Source organism: Halichoeres trimaculatus, unplaced genomic scaffold (assembly GCF_033239565.1).
Source record: "Halichoeres trimaculatus isolate MK-OKI-2021-1 unplaced genomic scaffold, fHalTri1.1 fHalTri1_scaffold_8, whole genome shotgun sequence".
Lineage (NCBI taxonomy): Eukaryota > Metazoa > Chordata > Actinopteri > Labriformes > Labridae > Halichoeres > Halichoeres trimaculatus.
The window spans coordinates 19,440,314-19,460,551 of NW_027437186.1; the positions used below are offsets into that span (position 1 = coordinate 19,440,314).

General features: G+C 38.7%; 1 long non-coding RNA gene across 2 annotated transcripts in view; it reads right to left on the minus strand.

The window, feature by feature from the left end:
* The window catches only part of LOC141795411 (uncharacterized), a 51,124-nt gene that overhangs the window by 20,054 nt on the left and 10,832 nt on the right, over positions 1 to 20,238 (minus strand). For both annotated transcript variants that reach the window (XR_012598598.1, XR_012598599.1), the window contains exons 2-3: positions 6,471 to 6,581; positions 4,730 to 4,851 (exon numbers count right to left, since the gene is read on the minus strand). This is a non-coding gene — a long non-coding RNA (uncharacterized LOC141795411). The remainder of the gene's footprint in view (positions 1 to 4,729; positions 4,852 to 6,470; positions 6,582 to 20,238) is intronic.

Here is a 20,238-nt window from a genome sequence, read left to right on the forward strand (position 1 = left end):
ACAGCTGTGTGGTTACCATGGTGATCATCATGATGTCATAATGAGTGTGAAATGGCAGTTGAACTTTGGAACTCCTTTGTATCCACTGATCTTAAGCTGGATTTTTGGGCTAGACATAGGTCCGAACAAACTGCATTTATGCTGAAACCCTAAGGGCTAGAAGAAAAACAAAAACATTGTGAGAATCTGGAGACTCTGATGAACAAGATGATATGCTTTACAAGATGATAGGATTAAAACTGACCGCAGGAGGGTGATGTATAAAAGTAGTTAGGAATGAAGTTGATGAGAAATATTGGTCAGATTTTAACATTACTTCAGATTACAGGGATGTGACGGTTTCTCTCACACTGAGGCGTTTTTTGGCAAAACTGTACATTTTTTTGCTAAAATACTCCCTTTGTAAGAAGCAGGAGCCTTCAGTGAACCATTTAATGTACTTTTTATTTTTCTGCTGTGAAGATTTTGGAAGTTATGACAATTGGATCGAGATTAGCACAACCTTACTGCAGCAGCCTCTCTCACTCTATTTGAAAACATTCCGCAGTCTAGCAGCTTCAAATTTAGGGCAAAGTGGGAAAAGTTTATGTTGCTTGAAGAGTGAAATCTCAAAAACAGTAAAAGCTGTTGAAGAGCAGATAAAAACCTGAAGAGTGGAAAGATAGCTGAACATTTTAAAGTTTAATTGAAGTCTGTAAGTGGAAGTAAGCTGAAGTTAGAGCTTGTTAAAGTTGAAGGAGATTTAAAGGAAGGAGCTGACATTTCCCATCTGTTTAACATAGAGAAATTTTTTTGGAAAAAGCTGAATAAATCAAAAAGTTTAATAGTTAGAAAAGTGAAAAGATATAGCACACATGTCCTAAACAAGCTGAATAGTTTAAAAGTTGAACGGTGAAAATCGGACAAAATTTGAAGGCTGTGAAAAGAGCCAAAAAACGTACGGAAGAATAAGAAGAAGAAGAAGAAGAAGAAGAAGAAGAACCTGGAATAACTAGAGAAGTTGCATTTCCTTGCAGCAAATGCGTTGAAATGCTGAAGCTGGAAAAGTTTGCATAAAAGTGGAAAAAGCTGAAAATGTAAAATAAAGGAGTGGATTAAGAACGTGGATACAGTGGAAATGTAAATCAGCCTTTAAAAGTTAAAATAAATAAATACAAAGAGAGAGAAACCAAACAGTGAAATTTCAAAAATGTAGAAGACAGCAGAAATCTATGACTAATGTGTTAATGGGACGAAGAGAATAGGAGCAGTTTAATGTGTGAACAGAGTTTCAAGTCAAAGTCTGCAAAAGGTAGAAGCAGTTGAAGTTGAAGGAGTTGCAGGGGATCAGAAGATTATTTCAGTCTCTGTTTTTGATGGTAAAATGTTTTAAATAAAGTTTAATCATTTAAAAGTTAAAAAAAGGGGTTATGATGTGAACCAGAGCTGAAAATGTGGAATGGAGAGAAGAAGTAGAAGAAATAGGGGAAAAACAGTACAGAGATTAATGCAGCACTAGTAAGAAGAAAGGAAGGAAGAAGAAGAAAAACCAGCAGTTTGTCAATTATAAGTTGTGAGACAAAGCTGTATAAATAGTGGAGCATGTAGATTAAGTCAAAGGGGGAGGTATGGTATTATAAGTAACTGAAGTACATGTGTGTCTTTGTTCCTGGATGTTTTGATTACTCAGTATAAACAGCTGTGTGTGATGAAAGGTTGTCATGTTTGAATCTTCTGCTGCCTTTTGACGGTTTTGGATGGTAAAATGTTTGTGTGTGTGTGTGTGTGTGTGTGTGTGTGTGTGTGTGTGTGTGTGTGTGTGTGTGTGTGTGTGTGTGTGTGTGTGTGTGTGTGTGTGTGTGTGTGTGTATGTGTGTGTGTGTTGGTCTGTGTGTGTTTGGGTTGGCTGTATGTGTTTGTGTAAGACAGTTTGGGTTGGCTGTTTAGGCATTATAAAGAAATATATGTGTTTCTCTGTCCTTCAAAGACTAATCAGTGATTATCCACAGCTGTGTGGTTACCATGGTAATCTTGCTGATGTCATAATGAGTGTGAAATGGCAGTTGAACTTTGGAACTCCTTTGTATCCACTGATCTTAAGCTGGATTTTTGGGCTAGACATAGGTCCGAACAAACTGCATTTATGCTGAAACCCTAAGGGCTAGAAGAAAAACAAAAACATTGTGAGAATCTGGAGACTCTGATGAACAAGATGATGTGCTTTACAAGATGATAGGATTAAAACTGACCGCAGGAGGGTGATGTTTAAAAGTTGTTAGGAATCAAGTTGATGAGAAATATTGGTCAGATTTTAACATTACTTCAGATTACAGGGATGTGACGGTTTCTCTCACACTGAGGCGTTTTTTGGCAAAACTGTACATTTTTTTGCTAAAATACTCCCTTTGTAAGAAGCAGGAGCCTTCAGTGAACCATTTAATGTACTTTTTATTTTTCTGCTGTGAAGATTTTGGAAGTTATGACAATTCGATCGAGATTCGCACAACCTTACTGCAGCAGCCTCTTTCACTCTATTTGAAAACATTCCGCAGTCTAGCAGCCTCGATTTTAGGGCAAAGTGGGAAAAGTTTATGTTGCTTGAAGAGTGAAATCTCAAAAACAGTAAAAGCTGTTTAAGAGCAGATAAAAACCTGAAGAGTGGAAAGATAGCTGAACATTTTAAAGTTTAATTGAAGTCTGTAAGTGGAAGTAAGCTGAAGTTAGAGCTTGTTAAAGTTGAAGGAGATTTAAAGGAAGGAGCTGACATTTCCCATCTGTTTAACATAGAGAAATTTTTTTGGAAAAAGCTGAATAAATCAAAAAGTTTAATAGTTAGAAAAGTGAAAAGATATAGCACACATGTCCTAAACAAGCTGAATAGTTTAAAAGTTGAACGGTGAAAATCGGACGAAATTTGAAGGCTGTGAAAAGGTCCAAAAAACGTACGGAAGAATAAGAAGAAGAAGAAGTAGTGGAATAAAGTCACAGGATAACAATATGTTGAAATGCTGAGTCAGCATTTCAACATAATAAAGTAGGATAACAATATGTTGAAATGCTGAATCAGCATTTCAACATAATTATAACTTATATCTTTGTTTTCTAACCCTATCACACATCAAACCATTCAAAAACTCATTGAACCCCTTGCAAAGCATATGTTGGCAAACTGCTGCCATTTTTACCTCATGCAATGTGGCATTATTATGTAGAGAAACACCTGAAAATAGTTGTATCTCATTTTGTTTTTATTGATGGAGGTCATTCTCTATTGGTAGAACTACTATAAATGTCTTCATTTTTTTTATATAAGCATAACGTAGCTTTCGCCAACGAAAGGTGCTCAGTACCCTATTAGTAGCTGATGTGCCAGCAGAAGAGTTATAGTCAGTATGCCATGAGGCAGTGTACAGACCACGCACCAAGTACACTCCTATTAATCTGTATTTTCTGCTTTTGCAGTTTCTGCAAAAATAAATATGTTGAATGTAAAGCCTCGTTTATGCTTGACGCAGTCGCGTGGTCGCATGGTTTAACGAGCTGGGTGTGTTCCCCATCCAGATGCCTCGCTGCATGCAACAAGCGGACACACCACCTTTTTCTCTGCTTCTGCGCTGCTTTTGTCTGCTGTAAACATAATAATTCCTCCTCCTCCATTCATAACTTTCGTGCCACCATTGTTTTGGTCCCTATGTTTGGTCCATGTGACTTCACTTCTTCGTCTTTTGGTTGCTTTTACTGCTTTCTGTAACATTTTTTTCTCTACTGCCCCCTGTCTTTGCTGCGAATATTACAACGGAGAATGCGCCAAGCATAAATGCCACTGTGCTTGATTGAGGTGCGTGCGCCACCCGCGAAAGTATAACTGATGAATTGGCCCATCATTTTCTACAGTGTAACAGCAACAGCCAAATCCTTTAGTAACTATTTGCTAGCTTTGCCTGAGTGCTGTAAGGTTCATCACATGTAATGTAAGAATTTTACAAAATTTGAAATATGCTAAATAAAGATCCACAGGGTGCAGGCCTAGTGGTTTAGGCAGTACCCCATGAGGCTAGCCCCTCGAGCGGGTGGCCCTGATCTGAATCAAACCTGCGGCCTTCTTGCCCCCATGTCACCCCCCACTCTCACCGTTTCCTGTTCTGTTCGCTCCATCGTCCTCAGGGGTCTGCAAATTTGAGGGATAATTTCCTCTGGGCTTATCACTCCATCAATGCTGTTACATTTTCTACTTTTAAAAGAACGAATGATCTACTGCTGTGGAGTTGTGCTTATCAGCAGTTCTGCACACATTAACACACTCCAAGTTAGTAGTTTAAGTTGAGGGTATCAAGAAATTTGTTTTTCTGTTGGATTAAGGAAAAGAATGAAAATAACGCATCTTTGAATGCCCTGCAAGCTTGTGTGAAATGCAGCATGCATTTCTCTGATAATTCATCTCAAATGAAAATACCGTTGAACCTACCTTACTGCAGTACACAGAAATTCTAGTGTGCTCGATGGAAACCATGGTACACTGTTTAACCATGAACCCATATTTCATGGTATGTTGTTCATGCCATCTAACCCACATTCCCTTTACAGTCTGTACACGCATTCATAAACACAATACTCATGCACACATTTTTATATGTTTATACCTACAACCATACACACACACACAAACACACACAATTAAATTCCTGCCTGTGCACTTTGTGACTTCAAGCCTATAGAGCAGAGCCCAGTGCGCCTGAGATGGGTCACGTACCTCTTTGCAGCACTGGGGCAATCTGCAATGAAAGCTTTCCCATTTGTAATAAACTGCAGCCTCTCAGAAGAGCAATCCTTGGGAGAATCCAGCATGCTCTCTCCTCACTATAACAACCGCGTCTGTAAAACAAATGAGTGGGGAGGTAATTGCAGACAAACAAAAATTACATTTCCAATAAAGGTTCTTGTCTCTTTGGGCTCCCAGAAGCCCCCAGCTCTCCTCAACTGTTTAACAGCCTTAATATACCCTCTCATCAGGCTTCCTGTTGAGAAGCCGCCTGAGAGAGGTTATCACAGCACAAACAGAGCTCATCTAATGTGAACAGGTTGAGGCTTTAGTGGTGGAAGTGTTTTAGGCAATTAAAAGGAGAAAGTAATGGTGGGATAGATGGATGAGAGCATTAGACTAAACACTAAAAGTTTACATGGCTGTACTTTACACTTGAACACATTCATGGCACTGTGGTAAAAGTCTCATAATAACAAGTAGCTTTGGGTGAAATGACTGTGGAAAAAACTACAATAAACTGTCTTGAGGGGCACTCAGTAAAAATTACAATTATTTGATTTAACCAGGTGAAATGTTTAGTGGTGAGCTGAAACCTTAAGTCATTTGAACAACTAGTCAGGCAAAGGAAATTAAACGCAGGCTGTTGCCATAAAAAATAAATCATCTGAGGTCTTTTTTTTTTAAACAAATAAGATGCTGGTTAGAGCCTCTAAAATTTCAGGATTTGCTGTTTTTCATCTTTTAAGACAAGAAATAAAGAGACTTTAAAGAAAGGGTTAGGAAACTTTGACGAGGATCTTTAACATTTTCTGAAACTCTGCGAGAAAGTCAAACACAAATACAACTGACAGGTCATGAGACAGACATACACACACACACATACACACACACAAAAGCATGGTAAGAATTCCACTGAGTGCAGCAGCAGCAGTGAGATGAAATCAGTGTGTTTATCTGATGGTGAACCTGACATTAGGCCAAACTAAAAGTCCCTGCACAGCCTCCTCTTATCAAACGGTGAACTCTGCAGCCCAGCCCCCTTACAAGGGGGAAATTGATTACAGCCCTGGGGCAGAGCAGCAGTTAAGTCCACAGCCCTCTTCTCTCCATTATGAGACCCTGAGCCGACTTGGCGTAGGTGGCTATTAGCTTCAGGTTTTGGATCAGATGCTCAGATATGATTTGATCTTGTAACAGTGATGGGTGGAATGAGAGGTGGTGTAATGTGAGCTCTGATGCAGGGTTGAGGGTTCTCGTGACCTCAGTGGTTGCTTAACAGCCGGGGTCAGAGCTTTCATCAGGAAGTCTCTGGGGTCAGTATTGGTTTGACCTAGTCTACTTTACATGGATGTTCTGACTGTCCAGTAGTTACTTAAACAACCTTTTAAAGAGCACTTCATAGAGCTTGTAGGCTGTGGTCTGTTGTTTAACTGTGTCAGTATGCATGCATAGACAGTATATGTGTTTGTGCACATATCTGCCAGTGCTACACACTGTTATATTATTCTCTCTGTGTGTGTAGATGGTGGAGGGAAGATAACAGCGAGAAAGTGTGCAAGAGAAGCCAAGATTTAATAGTTGTAGGGCATTCCTGTCACACTGCCGTGTGATTGCAGGTCCTCTGTGGCTTCCTGCAAACTTTAATGCCAAGAAGGGTTTGTTGTGAAAACTCAAGAGAGAGAAAGATGGGAAAAGTCCCAGAGATGTTTAACTGACTAATTCCTCAAACCTTTATACTTTTCTCTGTGCTCGTCTCCTTCTTTACTTTCCTCTTCAGCTCCACTGAGGAACACGGAAGAATCAGGGATCCAGGATACGCAGAGCAGACGTGCCCCTTTTTCTATCATGAGAAAAAACAAAAGAAAGTGTGTGTGCATGTGCGTGTGTAACTTCACCTCACAAACAAACACGTTTTGGTTAAAACTTCCCTCAAGGCATTGTATTTCTACAATTAAACTTGTCAAGGGTCTGACAAGTTTTAACTTTGTTTCGCTTGACAGGAAATTAGAAATTGTATCTGAAACCACAGAAGACAGAAAAGGAGCAGCATAACTACTGCTTGGCACGTAGCGTTTTTAATCATAATTCATGCTGAAAAGTTAATTGTGAATCACTAATTAACTGCTGCCTATTTTAGTTTACGACTAAAACGCTCAACCTTTTAGATATAAATCACCATATTAATTTTATGTAATTTGTTTAAGCCTTAGGTGTCAAATTAGTGAGCTTTGCTGCTGTGTATGAGACAAAACTAGTGTTGATATGTGAAAATTTCAACCATTTAAAATAGAAATAGATGAAAAGTAGTTATACTGGTAGGAAAGAAATCAGAAATACAAAAATCTTATATAAAATTATTGTTATTCAGTGAAATTATTGTAGAAAATAATCAACTGTTAAATGTGGGATTCAAACAAAAGCAAGCTGTAGCTTTAGCCTTTGCTTCCTGAAAACATGACCAGACCAGAAAAGAAAATTACATGAAATAATCCACATGTTTAGCTCAAATTAAATTATATGAAGTAAAATCAAAATTTCTGGTGTTTATATTTTCTTCATCACTTGCAACCAAACCCTGCTGAGGCACCTCATGTCGTACACTGATGTAAAGATGACAGTTTGAGTCTGATTCATTTCTGTTTAACAGATGTGTAACTTACACTGAACTTTTCTTGCTCCATCTAAAAAGAAAGCATACTCTAAAATGAATAACTGAACCATCATTTACACGTGCAGTCATATCATGCACACTAATTGCGAAGCGGGACGTATTGACCACATGTGGGTGTTTCCATGCGTGTGCCCCCCTCACACAGACCGCCTGCCCCCCTTCCTCCTCCTCCTTTCTTCTTCTTCTCTGATGTGTTTTTCATGTTAACACTTTGCAGTGCCTTAGGTACATCGTGCGGCTTCCCGCCATACACATCCCCACTAAGCCCATTTAGAATGTTTTTATGGGATAACATCGTTTTTATTTTTCAATTAAATTTTTATACCTTTGTGTTTTTCCCCTTTCCTTCTTTTAAAGGTTGCTATTTTTCCTCATAGTGTTTTCTTATGGGCTGTGTTTCAGTTCTCTTTTTCTTGGAGAAATGTTAGATACTGGCTTGGTTTTAGTCTCAAACTGAAACCTCAGTTTAACTGCAAGAAGAATAGGGATGCACAATATTATCGGCACGTTTATCGGTATCGGCAGATATGAAAATTTCTGCTGATATGCACAGCCGATATTATTATTATTGTTATTATTATTATTATTATTTTCCATCTGAAAAATAAGCTCCTTAAATAAAATGTAGCACTTCATTTATTTGCACTGCAGAGCTCTGTGTCTGTCACCAGGTTGTTACAGTAGCTCTAAAATAATCAAATGCAACTTGGTTATGTTTAAAAATGCATTGTACATTTAAAGTTCATGTGATCTAAAGAAATTATTTTTCTGTATTTCAATATTGAATGTCTTGAGTTTGAAAAAATAATACATTTCTTATTTATGGTAAAATCAAATGTTTTTTGTCTTGTTTTATGTGTGTTTCTTAAACAAATAAAACCATCACAATAAGAGTAACATATAAATTCAAGTACAGGATAGACTTAGCTTTCTTTACAGTGAAAAAAACTAACAAACTTGTGATTATTGGTATTGGTATCGGCCAAAAGGGGTTTTGATATATCGGCATATCGGATATCAGCAAAAATCTAATATCGTGCATCCCTAAAGAAGGCGGCGAGTATCAATGATCAAAGTATTTGTTGTGTTCCTTAAATGCTTGCTGATACCAGATTTTCTATTCAAACACACTATTCAAATATTTAACTTATTAGCAAACTGAACAATAAATGAATTCGTATTTGACAGCCCAAACACTTATAAAATTACTATTTGTATTGTAAAAATCTGTTTTGCAAATTACAGCAAAAATATTTTCAAAGGAACTCAAGTTAGCTGTTTGTCCTCCTCATCTTATCAAATATCTCAGTCCTTGGAAGCAGTGTCTACAGGAAAACTTCCTGGACTACAGCTAAAACCATATGGTAGACAAGTTACACCAACTCGCGCAGGAAGACTGGTGATTTTCACTATATTGAGTGAAAATGTGATTGACATTACAGCACTGTTACAAATGTACAATGATAGACTTTTTGTGTTTGCCATAAACACAAAAAGAGATTAAACCTCCATTACAGGAAATCCAGAAAACACATCGACACAGAACAGAACGACCAGCTGAGAAGAGTGTTGTACAGGTCAGAAACATCACAGCTTTGAAACAGAGTTGGAGAAGAAACGAAAAGCACATGATCGACCAACACACCACACAAACTGTCACCTCGCCAAACAAACTAAAAGCAACAACCAATCAATGAAAGGTGACTGTACCAATCAAACTCGGTTCTGAAAACAAAAGAGGAAGAAAACAACCCCTCTCATCTCTTTCCCTTTCATCACCTCACACCAATCTAAATCTGGATTTGAATGCTTCAACTGATGAGGGGAACCAAAAGCTTTGAAGCATCCATCAGCCCAGGCTCTTATGACACCCAGCCAAAGTAATGCCATATCGTATTTGACACCCCAAAGCCAGAGAAATTGATCCCCCTGTATGGCCATTGATCGGGTCGAGGTTTGAACACACGCTTGGGCCGAGCTTGGAGGTAAGGGTCAGGAGCAAGATGTGTGCCCAGCTCAGGTCTTTTGTTACGGGAATCGATGATCTCCCACCATGAGGCAGATTAGCCTCGTCAGGTCAGGCAGAGCACAGCATGAGCTCACATTATGCTGTGTGTTTGTATATGAGCCAGTGTATTAATCTTTGTCTACTCTGTCATTTTGGTTATTTGTAGGAGAAAGGAGACTCTAGATTTAGGTCCACCGTGTGAAAAGGCAATTGGTCAATGTTTGAAAGAACTAGTTTTCTCAGATGTGCTTTCTAAATATCCAAACGTCCAAGTTTCTACATAACAAGAAAGTATTTCTGAGTGTATTGGATCAATCTGTAAGCACTTCTGAGGGAGGGTACCGGTGCCTTGTGGGCTGATGTATGCATACGAATATGTTTTATATGTATTAGTATATGATGTATAAGAATGCATGATTGCATGGATTCTTTTCAACAGACCTGTCATAAGTCTACGTGAGCTGTTTATTTTGGCACTGTTGTTTCCATCCCTATACATCGTTTTCTGCATCTATATCCCTTTCCAATTCAACAGTCATGGCAGCTTATTGTCTGACGTGAGTCTGGTTCTGCTCAAGGCTTCTGCCTGCTAAAAGGCTGTTTTTCCCTGCCACTGTAACTTGCTAAATGCTGCAAAGTGTTCTGTTTATGGCGATCAGAGATGAGATATGACTGAATCTTTTGCTGTACGATGGAACTGGGCAGTACACTATCTTGATGTTGTTGTTTTTTTAAATAACAAAGGGAACATTTTAGTCCCGTCCTCTTTGTAAAGCATCTCGAGTTTACATCTGTTGTGAATTGGGGCTATATTAATAATGTCTGATTGATTGATCAGTTGTTATCTATATAGCACCGATTCAAATGATTTTTGGGGAAAACTCATTAATAAATTGAACATTTGGGAAAAGAAATGAGTGGCAACCAAAAGTTTCTATCAAATCTACATTGGAATTATTGCAAATTACAGTTTTTATACAAAACAAGGTAGAATCTGTAAAGGGTAGGGATGTAACGATGCATCGGGAGACAGTTAGAAACCAATTCAAATGCGTAAAGATTCAAATCGGCTGAGATAAAAAATAAATTGCGATGCCCTATTTAAACAGCAGAGGCCTGTTTTTCCTAAACTTGGAACACATTCAAACCTGAGATTGTTTATTTGAAGAGATTTTAATACTTGTATTATTTATTCAGTTATTTCTGGGTTTCCGCTACGTGTCAATGATAATGGCGCACCACCATGCCAAAATAAAAGTCACCATGCCTTCTGAGTTATGATCCTCTTTTTTTCAGATGATTCAAATGTAAATTATATTGTACAGGGGTCTTGTACACAAATGAAAGGGTTACATCGTTATCCAAGCCAATACAAGACAGAGCTCAGGCGGGTTTTTGCCATTTACAATTCTCAGGTCTTCATCGCACATGGCAGAATTCTGCCCTGATGCGTGCACATAAGACACAGTCACTGGAGAAAATCCATTAAGTCAGCACAAGCAGAAGTGCCCCCTGTCAGTCTGTGTGGTTTATTTACTTTTAACTTCATTCTGATCAGTTTGTGCAGACTGTAATGATAATCGGTGCTGTGCTTGAGCTGTTACCCGCCTGTATTACGCACTGGCTGATCATTAATCCTCCACTTACTTTTTCAGGAGTCACTTTTCTGTTGTCTCTTTGAGACAGGAGTTGTAGTTTGTCAATCTTTGCTCTCTTTTTTGAAAAAATAAAAAGAGGAGTTTTCCTCCAGCTCAGGCTTTCAGCCTGTTAGCTGTCACTAGTTGCCTCTGAGCAGGGACGTGTCCAGACTTTCAGACTGGGGTGGCACAATGAGAGCAGTGACATAAGTTGGGGTGGCCAGGGTGTACACATGTACAACTTATTACCATTTATCCTTTTTTAATTCACTCTTTACTTTCACAAATATAAGTAGCTATGACTGTAAACATGTTATTCCAGTGTATGATTTTAGTATAGAAATGTATTTTACAGAAATGCGCATCAGCAAGTATAACAAATTTAAAGTAATATTTAAGCTAAGATAAACTGTGCCATTAGGTAAGGCTAAGTTATGTTTGTGTTAAAATTATAACTTAAAAGTTTGAAGCTGTGATTTCTTTTTTTTTTTTGCCTGTTAAAAAAATAGTGAGAAAATTGCACCGTTAGCCCAGTATCGGAAATTTTAACAAATCGTTAGTTGGGTGGATCAGTGCATCTCCAGCAAACGAGACTAGATTTTCAGCCAAAAAAAGTATAAATAATAAAATAAGTTCAAGGCAAGGTTATTTCAGTAAACCCAAGACCTGAAAATTTTAAAGTGAAAATCTGTCCCAGTTTTGGGCTAACATCACTGAAGTCAGCTGCTTTGTTTTAACTGAAAACTTCCTGGCGTCCTAAACGCAGCGTGGAAAAAGAAGTCTGTGCTGAGAGCTGGTGAACACTACACCTACTGGACCACAGTTACTGAAAAAGATGGCATCCATATAACACACAATATCATCAGATAATGAGTGATAACTGCCGGTCGGTCCGAGACGGTCAACAAACAAACAGTAACAACAATACTGTTTGCTATGACAGGATTTCAGGAAGATTTAATGCTGCATCAGCATGGTTATCTCAAAAGTCCACCACTATCTGCTGTTTGATATCAAAACTTAAACACAGCATCTGGCAGCACAAGCACAAGCCAAGCAAGAGAGTACCAAGCAGAGGAAAAGAGGATGAAATCTGCCAGGGAACCCCTCAACAGCGCATTAATCAACAGGCTTTACTGACAACGACTTAAAGATCTTACACAACAAGTGAAATAAAACAAGTAAGAAAAGGAAAGACAAAACTTTATACAACACACAGAAGTAAAAGTCTTTGCAGAATCAGCAGCAAAAGAGAACAAAATGTAGAAGACCAGTAGAGAGCAGAGAGCAAAGGAGGTGAGGGCTGAGGGCTTTGGCAGGGCCAACACAGGCCTCAAACAGACCAGCGCTAAAGGGCCTAGGACAAGTGTTGCCATGTCCCCCTGAAACCACTGAGGCCGCTGGGTAATGAATAAACAAACAGGCCCTCCAACCATCTAGCCTCTTCCTCTTCCTGCTCGCCATGTTTGGCAGCCAACACACACACACACACACACATACAAAAATGCATACACATCCTGAAGCTGGCACATACACAAAAACAATGCACACAAATGCATACATGCATGATTGCCATCGGCCTGAGAGTCCAAACACGAACTCACAATCATGCAGGTTTTGTGCTGCAGTGGCTACTTGATTTTGTATGATGTGTGTGTGTGTGTGTGTGTGTGTGTGGTGTTCTTTACATCTAGCTGTCAGCATGTCAAAAAATATTCTCTGCTTTGCCAACCTCATACTACCCATCTGCATGCCTTCTATTTGCCTATCCATATTTATTCAAGCCTGTGTGGAAAAATTTGGCTGGCCAAGCCAAATCTGGACAGCCTCCGTACATTCCCACTCTGGTGCCATGTATAACCCAACTGAGAAATCACCTACATGCCAACAGAGAGGCATGCAGCAGCGCCATGTCAGAGCTTAAGAAGACAGGAGACAAGAAGCTGTGAGACTCTTGGAAACGGTGTCTTGATTCTACGTGTCCTGGCCTGACAGTCAGAAAAAATGTTTTGAATTATTCAACCGAGCGGATTGAGAAGCCAAAGACAGAGCGAAGGCATTTAATGTGTAACTTGTTGTGACAACGTTAAACGGCCCTCACCAGCGCCCAATGAAATATGGATATTTTGTTTTTGAGAGGACTGATTCATCATTACAGAGTGTTTGCCACAGCTGAGATGAGCTTCTGTTAATAAGCAAAGAGAGAACAAGGAGGGTTGAGGGACAGAGGCGACACACATCAAGGTAGGATATGATACAACATAAAGGATACATGAGCTAGATTTATGTAGCTCTTAGAGTTGGCTTGCATTTTTTTTAGGGCTGGGCAACAATTAAAACTTTTAATTGTAATTAATCGCATGATTTCCCTGATTAATCATAATTAATCGCATTGTGAAAGTGCCATAACATCTGTCATGCCAACACGAAATCAGTACTTGTTATACAGTAATAGTTAAATCACATATTTAGTGCAAATCAAATTTACAAAATGTAAATACAAAATTAAAGCTTATTGCCACTGTCAGGGCATTAAAGTGATACTCCAGGATGGAACAAGTTGGGTCCTATCACAAGGTTTAGGGCAGAAATTACCCCTACAGCAGTGTTTTTGTGCAGCAGAAGCCCAGAGCACTCGCACCAAACACCCCTCCCTGCTCCTCTGGCGGTTTCCTCTGCACTCAGATGGGGCCATTTTTTACTTGACCAAAAACAGAAATAAACGGACTCCCACCGAAAAACTCTGATATCGGTCTGCATTCACGCTTTATTCAGAGAATTTTCAGCACGTTACTTTCACACAAAAACACCGCTAAATAAGGCTCTAGTTCTCATCGTGTCTCTTTGTCCTGGCAGACTACCTGCGTTTGTTTATATCTGGCACGCCGTGCACGCGGACTGATACACTAAGTGGTGAGAGCCTTTAAGTTCCGTGGCGTTGCCCCTCTTCTCCATGCTTGTTTTGGTTACTCATCGTGTTTTTCCGCCAATTTCACTTCCGGTTCCACCGCGGTCAGCAACAGACATTTACCAAATAAAAGCATGTGAGCAACATGCACTAATGGGCGATAAAATATTCAACGGCGTTTTTAGATTGACGGGTTAACGCGAAAATAACGCGTTAACTTGCCCAGCACTAATCGTTTTCTTTACTTTTTTGGTATATCATTTATACCAATAAGGATTTCCAATAAAACCAGACAGAATATGGAGAATTTATTCACATAAATGTCAATTTATCAAAAACAGACCAGGAACAAGTTAAACAACTCCATATATGTAAATATAAAATAAATCATAGTTCCAAATCAATTTTCAAGGACAAACAAAAAGCAGGGGATAAAGTAGTCTGGAGCATCAGGAACTTTTACTGTCCAGCAATAAAAGAGACTGAGTCAAACCACTTATACCAAAAGTTAATTTCTTTCCCAGCACACACACACAAGCATGAACATAAACCATCAGCGTACTGTCTCACCACACATGCACACTTATTGCTTTCCATCAGACACAAGATTACATGACAACCTTGACCTGTCTGCCCGTCATAAATTGCCACGCAGCGTCCTCTTGCACCTCATTCTGGTGTGTCATCAGCTCACTCCCACAACCACCATTATGCTACATCAGTGGTGTGGTGAGTACTGTGTATGTTTTACACTACCCTTTGCTGCAGAAAGGATCCTGAGTTGGATTGCAGGGTGGGTAAAATATTGTATAGAGTGATTTGAAAGGATGCCTGATTTCTGCGATCTAATTCAAAAGAAATCCTGATACGCAATCTAAACTAACTCCAAAGACGTAGGAAAACTTAAACATTTACAGGGATTGAAGCCTCTTTTATGATTTTTTTAGCTGCTGCTTTTAACCTGTGGACACAACTCTCTAAGAGTGTAACTCGTAACTTTAAATAAATCCCAGCCATGTTCTTCTTTGAGCTGAAACCACTTCTAAAATCTGTAATTTGCTTTTGATTGTAAAAAATTACAGATTTTAGAAGTGTAAAATTAAAATAAAAGATTCTGTTTTCTGAAACCAGTACAGTACTGGGATAGTCCGAAAGATTGAGAGCTACTGTTTCCAGGTAATGAAAGAATGGAGCGTGTAGACATAAGAGTGCAATGGGAGCCTCACTTTATGATTTAGCCAGATAAAACTGCCGCATCTCTATAACAATAAATTGTAGCCCCAAGCAGCTTTAATTGAACTTCACAATTAAAGTGATTCAGATACTAATCATGAGACTTCAGCAGCAGCTGCACTCACTCATTCTCTAACATAAAAAGGGCTTGCAGGTACAGTTACAAACCTTATGAGTATTCGCACTGAAGTGCAAAGCTTGATGCAAAAGACGAAACAATTAATGTGAAAAATACACCTCCATGCTTCATTGATGCTGGAGCTGGATGCTTTGACGGGTTTATTCATCAATTTGTCTTTACCTCCACTGGCCTTCATTAGGTCTGCAAGAGCTTCAGCAGACAGCATTCAACAAGCAACGATCACTTTTCATCACTGGTAGACTGAATGTCATTGTAATTAGATGTCAGGAAAATAAAGTGGATGGTCAAATTTTCAGCACAGTAGCATAAGTCATGAATTTTATGTTGGATTCAGACTCTTCTTAACCTTGAGGGATTACAGTAGACTTGTAAGTAGATGTATATATGTCACTACACTTGCTATGGATGCAAATGAGTCCCTGGCTGTTTATGAGGATGCACAAAGACATGGAAAAGCATGTGTGTGTGTGTGTGTGTGTGTGTGTGTGTGTGTGTGTGTGTGTGTGCATGTGTGTGATATCACCGTGTGTTCTCTCTGCTCTCCATGCTGCTCAGCTCCCACAGTGCCCCTGGGACCCATCTGCTTCCCTGTTATTAATTCATCAGGCTTAACCATGCAGCGCTTTATGACTCTGTTTGGACTGACAAACTATCACACACCCCTACCCCTCTTTCCCTCTCTCCTCGTCTCTCACTCTCTCCCTCTTAGGAGCACGGTATCGAAAAACAATATCTGTCACTGGTTGCTGAGCTTACACCTGCAGTTTGATATACCTGTTGTAATGTCTGATAAATGTTTTTCTTCTTGGCCTCTATATGTGCTGTTTTTCTGTATGGACAGTCAATAGTGTTTTAGTGTGGATTGTAGTTCCTGGAGAGGCAATTTTTCTGCTTATAACCAAGTCAAAATGCATCTTATAGTTCCCTCAAAATAATTACTGACTGTGAATTACTTAAGTTCATTACACACGTACAAAAAGATGCATCATCTTGCACCTTGGAACTCACATGTAGCAAAAAATGCTTTCCAAGAAGGCTATCCAACTTCATTTTGCAGCTTTGAACTCCAAGATTCAGTTCACTCTAGCACTCTGTCTCTGAAGCTAATTCCCATCAGGGAAACTATTTTGCCCATGAAACTCGGCTGATTGTGACCATGTTCAAAATAAACCCCTTTTAAAGAAATATCCAAAGTTTGCATTGAAAGATAATCTAAGAATCAATCAATGCCCTTCACGTGAATGCGTCCTGATTGCCATGTCTAAACCTATTCCCATCAAAGACAGAGAGACAAGATCTGAGATTGCGGCACTTCAAAAGAGTTTATCTAGCCAGTATTATGTAGCTGTAAATAGCTGCAGCAGAGATGCGCTTACTGAGCACTGAGGAATTGAGAAAGTACAAGTTCAGAGGGAGGAAGTGAGGACAGGAACAAAAAGTTCAAAGCTAGGCAATGCTTTCCTCAAAAGATGCAAAAATCAAAAATAATGACACTATTCTTTAAGAGATGAGTGCACGATGGTCTGTTTTTTTTGTCTCAAAGTTTTGTATCTTTGCAGCCCACTGTTGTTTGTCTTTTACTTACTCTGAGTAAGAAATGCTTAAAAATACTTAACCATCTCATTCTATCCTTAACCGTTTCATGCATGCTCAATAAACTAAACTTGGCTTTAACTTTATAATGCCTACTGTTTATAACTATAATCACTTAATTCACTTTGCAGAACTAATGTCACTCTCAGGTTTGATGATATTCTCAAGTTAAGACTATTTTCAATGTCGCCAAGGATGATAGAAAATTTATTTTGAAAGATATAAAAGTGACTTCTCCCTTTTCACGTCGTCCCTCAGAGGCCAACACTTGTGTTAAGGACATCCAGGGGGAGTTCTTGTGGCTCACTGAGAGCACACTACTGGGGTTGTACTGCCCCCCAGTGGACACCATATGATCACAATGTTTTGCACAATCTGCATCAGAGCATCAGAAATTAGAGCATTTTGAATCTCTGGTAAAAAGTTGTGGGATCACCTCCAAATTGTACAGCAATTTGGAGGTGGAAAGACTGTGAGACCATGTGACCACTTGGTCTGAATCATCATTCATCATCATTCAGTTCAGTCTGACTCAATTTTTGGTAGAATAGACCACAACTTTTCATTTATCATTTTGGATTAAAGATGAATACCATGGATAAACTTTCACTTTTATTCTGTTTTATGCATTAAAAATTCAGCTCATTGAAACATTTATGCCAGAGTGACCACAAAATTAGTGACATCCCTAATGCATGGACTCCATACATGCTCAATTTAAAAAGCACATTTTTCAATACTCAAACATTGAGAATAGCTCGACTGCAATGTTGCCAAATTCTATTTTACCGTAGGTCACTGCTCAGAGAGGAGTTTTATACAACGTGCTACCTACACCTACCACTTCCATTAACATATTTAATTATATCCTGAAATTTCTACCCTCTCACCCATAATCATTTTATCTCTTTCATAAATAAGAACCGTAAATGAGTGGGGAAAGAAAAGAAAGTCAATTAAAGTTTTATGGTGTCTGTGCAGCCTTAATTATTCACTTTTTCAATGAAGCCATGAAAACAGCCATAAAGAAAGTACAGTCTGTTTGCTTTCTGATAACTACATCTCTGAATAACTCTTGAGTTTTTAGTCGCTGTTAATGCTGTTAATGTTTTTTGTTTGTTTTTGTTTTTTTTGTCAAGTCTGCTTGAAAAAGAGGATTGGAGAAATGGTGTAAAAAACTCAAAAAAAAAAACTCAAAGATTTTCTGTATTCTCTATTTTTTTCCCCACACTTATCTCAAACTGATGCTGTACTTTTTATTCTCTTACAGCCATAATAACACATCAGGAAACTTCTACTACAAACTTTTCTCTGAAACCCACTTGTGCACACACACCTCACGATACTGTGAGTCGTTCTTTTACATATGTGTCGACAACACTCTTTGTTTGACTCTCAGAGCTGTGACATATCTCCCGCTGTGGAGTCTCGACGGAACAAAACGATTGACAATGTTTGAAAATGGCCCAGACAGCGTGATTACAGATCTGACAGTTTGCCAGTTTATATCAAGGAAAAGTCTGAGGGAAAAAAGAGAAATGGGAATGCCAAAGGGACAAAAATCCATCTGGAAAAACGGAGACATGGAGTTAGAACAGTTGACAAGCAGTGGAAAAGAACGATATGAAAGGTTTGAAGTGGAGGTGAAAGGAGAAGAAGGAACACAAGAATATGAATACCTCATCGACTGGTTACAATTCAAGCGTACAGCAAAGGTAAAGAGAGATTATCATTTTTTGCTGCACAAACACAGGCTGACCTCAAGATGGTGAGACATGAAAGAAGAGGACAGATGAGGGTGTGTGAGGAGAAATCTCTTTAAAGGCAGACTGATAACAAAACACAATGTAGAGCCTCTCTCTGGGTAAGAGTGAATCTTGATGTGTCGTCTTGGAACATACAAAGTGGTGTCTCATTTCAACCTGCTTTGCTTCTCTCTGCTGCAATAGTTACTAAAATAAAATAAAGATGCTTTGGTTATAAGGTGCTTGTGACTTAGCAGCGCACAGAGGCTAAAGTTCTTGTTGCAATTAAATGAATACAGAACACTTAATTTTACAATGGTTTAAAAAAAAAAGAAAAGAAAAGAAAAGAAAAAGAACAAAACAGATCTCTAGAGCTCCTTTAAGACATGCACAAAGCATCCTCAGAATTCATGCTCTATCCCAGTGGGTTACTCGCATGAAACCAAACAGCTAAATACATTTTTAATCTGACTCTTGCTGAAAAAGCCAATATGGACACGGGTGTGAACTGGGGATGTCTTAATCTGCATTTTTTGCCCTCAATACTGATCCAGTTTTCTAGTACTGAATATGTGCCGATAGTGAGTCCTGATCCGGTATTTCAGTTTGCAGAAACAAACTTTCAATAAGAGGTCCCTGGTGTGAACTGGTCCATTCACTTGTATAAGTGGATGAAGGGATGATATTCCTTATATGGAGCTGAGTTTTAGATAGACTTTATTAGGTAGGTAGTTAGGTAGTTAGGTAGTTAGGTAGGTAGGTAGGTATTAGAGATGCACGATATCGGCACAATATCGGCTGATAAAAGCTTAAAAACACGTTTATCGATATCGGCAGATATGAAAATTTCTGCTGATATGCACAGCCGATAAGGTGCTATTCAGTTAGGATTATTGTTATTTTCCATCTGAAAAATAAGCTCCTTAAATAAAATGTAGCACTTCATTTATTTGCACTGCAGAGCTCTGTGTCTGTCACCAGGTTGTTACAGTAGCTCTAAAATAATCAAATGCAACTTGGTTATGTTTAAAAATGCATTGTACATTTTAAGTTCATGTGATCTGAAGAAGATATTTTTCTGTATTTCAATACTGAATGTCTTGAGTTTGAAAAAATAATACGTTTCTTATTTATGGTAAAATCAAATGTTTTTTGTCTTGTTTTATGTGTGTTTCTTAAACAAATAAGACCGTCACAATAAGAGTAACATATAAAGTCCAGTACAGGATAGACTTAGCTTTCTTTACAGTGAAAAAAACAAACAAACTTGGGATTATCGGTATCGGCCAAAAGGGGTTTCGATATATCAGCATATCGGATATCGGCAAAAATCCAATATCCTGCATCCCTAGTAGGTAGGTAGGTAGGTGGGTAGGTAGGTAGACTGACTTTATTGTCTGCCCCTGGGGTGATAGAAATTCTTCTTTAAAATGGCTCAGAAGACAGCATGTACAACTTCTGTAAAAACAAAAACACATTCAGATAAAAACTTCAACACACTTAACACGCACAGTAACCAAGCAGAGCAGCACCCCCACGCACATACTACTATTGTTCATC